The sequence below is a fragment of the Chrysochloris asiatica genome, unplaced genomic scaffold (genome assembly GCF_000296735.1).
Source record: "Chrysochloris asiatica unplaced genomic scaffold, ChrAsi1.0 scaffold00213, whole genome shotgun sequence".
Taxonomy (NCBI): Eukaryota; Metazoa; Chordata; class Mammalia; order Afrosoricida; family Chrysochloridae; genus Chrysochloris; species Chrysochloris asiatica.
The window spans coordinates 3,279,051-3,281,697 of NW_006408731.1; the positions used below are offsets into that span (position 1 = coordinate 3,279,051).

The 2,647-nt window shown below is 44.4% G+C and overlaps 1 pseudogene; it reads right to left on the reverse strand.

Moving 5' to 3' along the window:
• Positions 1 to 324: 324 nt before the first annotated feature.
• On the reverse strand, positions 325 to 738 carry LOC102839782 (annotated as a pseudogene).
• Positions 739 to 2,647: the final 1,909 nt, after the last annotated feature.

Consider the following 2,647-nt stretch of genomic DNA (forward strand, 5'->3'; position numbering starts at 1 on the left):
GAGTCACCTAGAGGCCCTTTTTACTGGCCCAAAGGTATCAGAAATCCCAAATGGCATTTTCAGCAATACCCTTAGCCTCCAGCTTTACCTTATTTAACTGGCCCCACAGTGTCGCTATGGGTTGGAACCCACTCCCTGGCACTTAACAACAACAACAATAGGAGTAAGGGCTCTGACACTACACATGGAAGGGCTAGAGTATCCTCAACCCGGAGTAGGAGAGAACCCTCAGCTTGTAGGGCAAAGGGGGTTTTTCTAAGTGTCTTTTTTTTTTTTTTTTTAAGTGAAGAACTCGGTCTTTTATTGTTCTGTGTTGAGGGGAGCTCAGGAGCTCTTGGTAGGGCAGATCCGCTCCCTTTTCACCAGCACCAGCTTCTGGCTATGCAGGATGGCACTAGCTCTGCGGATTGCTGCCATGCACAGATCAGGCCGGTACTTGTTCTTGCGGATCAAGTGCCGGATGCTGCTGAGCGTGGCGTGGGCATTCTTGTTAATGGTGGACCGCTTGTAGGAGGTGGCCGGTTTCTGCTGGTCTGACCTCCGCTTCAAGGCCACCACAACCCCTTTGCCATAGGCAGCCGGTTCCACACCCACAGTCTTGCAGTGTGTCAGCCCGTTGTAGCGGAAGGAGTTGTGAGCCTTTAAGTTATTGGGCTCAGTGCTGTATGTCCGCATGCTCCTCTTGATCAGGAAACTGGAGCAGTGCCTTACGACCATCCATTGCAGATGCGCGGACATGGCGGCAGCTCCTGTCCTGCGGCTGCCGGAGACGGAAAGAGCCTGTGTCTTTTTTAATGAAAAAGAAACATTAAAACAGGTAAAGAGCTAATAAACAAGCTATTATATCTTTTAATAAATTTATACATAAACCTAGTTTGGGACTATAAGTGAAGGAGCCGACCTGGTGTCCTTCTTGTGGGTGCTGCTCCTTATTTCTACATCTTAAATAGTTTGACATGTCCTGGGGAGTACCTGGGGAAAGGAGTGTCTTAGGGGAAAGACATTTGGAGAGAAGGAAATTGATTAATAGTCTTTAAGGTGGCGGCGTGGTGGCTCTAGAGGAGAAGCACTGCTCTGCAAACCTCACAGGGTCGGTGGTCCAGGCCCACTTACTGTTTCACTGGAGAATGATGAGACTTTCTGCTCCTGCAAAGATTAATAGCCTCAGAAACCTCATACAGGGTCACCATGAGTTGGAATCGACACAATGGCACTTAACAACACCACCACCACCAATGAGGTGGGGCCAAGGGCTCACAACTACTCATGTTAGTACTTTAGGAATGATCTCTCATGTATCAATTAACGGGGCTCAATTTGAGCCTGCTTGTAGGGACAGCTCTGATTTTGAACAGGGCAAAGGAAGCACCTGATTCCATGTTAAATCACTCTTTTGGCAAAATTTCTCCAGGATTTTCTTTAAGGTGTTCTTATTTTTTCTAGTTGGTTGGCGTCTCCAGGAGGTGTACAGCTTTCATTTTACTTGGCAGATTCTGAATCTCCAGACAGATGCTCTCCTGATATCTTCAGGGGGAGTAACTTGGGTGTGAACGTCTTCAACCCAGGGTTAAGTTTTAGGGATAGAGTCTACAGGCTGGGATCTGGACTGCTGCCTTGGTGGCTTGTTGGTGTGATTTCCTTGTTTCTGTGGTGGTGTTTTTGGTAAGCTGGACCATGATGTTGTTATGCTTGAGCACTGCTACCACATCTCAGTTGTGATATGTGTCTGATCCCTCATTCACTCATACCCACAGTGAATTAACCCTAGATCAAAATTAGAACAAAGATTTAAAGGAATCATTCCTGGGCTATATCAATTAAAAAGTTACTCATGGACATGTCTAGTCTATAACTAAATAGGACAACGAGATCATACTTAGGTTAAGATTTCAGTTTACAAATCATTATATAACATACTATATGGGACTCAAATAGTTATTAACTCATGTTTAAAACTTTATGTAAAACTAGTTCTAAATATAATCAATTAACTTTAACTTTTAGGAAATCTAGGTATAACACACAACAGTTTTAGAACAATATTTGATATGTTACATTACTAAGTTGTTATTATACTATGTACTGTTAAGAGTCCAAGACCACCACCAGATATGGAGACCAAGAGACTGAGATAATGCAAAAGCAAGCAGGCTTTATTCAAGCTAGCATGCTAGAGTCAAGTGGGGACTGGCAGTGTAGTGTCCAGCAGTGTTATAGCAGTATTACTGCTTCAGCTCACCAAAGCTCAACCCCAAGCAGTTCACAAACCATACCTTATATAGGGTTTTGGGACACACCATGGGAGGGGGATATGCAAACTAGGATTACAACTTTTATCCAATAGGAGCACACAGAAACCAAGGGATCCAATAGATTTAAACATAACATCACATAAGTAACCTATAGTACTAGGACTTTTTCCAGTCCTGCTGCCCTCATCTTATCTGTTATCTGTTCAGGCCACCTGGCCTGTAAATCTTCAATTGTGACAGTTTTACGAGTGTGCTCTTTACCCTGCATTTGTGTCTTTTTAAGATATTCTGTTGTGGACTTGCCTGGCCATGCCTGGTTGTTCTTATGGCTCCGGCCTGAAGCAGGTCTCAGAGCAAGCTCTTATGCCTGAAGTGGCGATTCTTGCTCTGAGCCC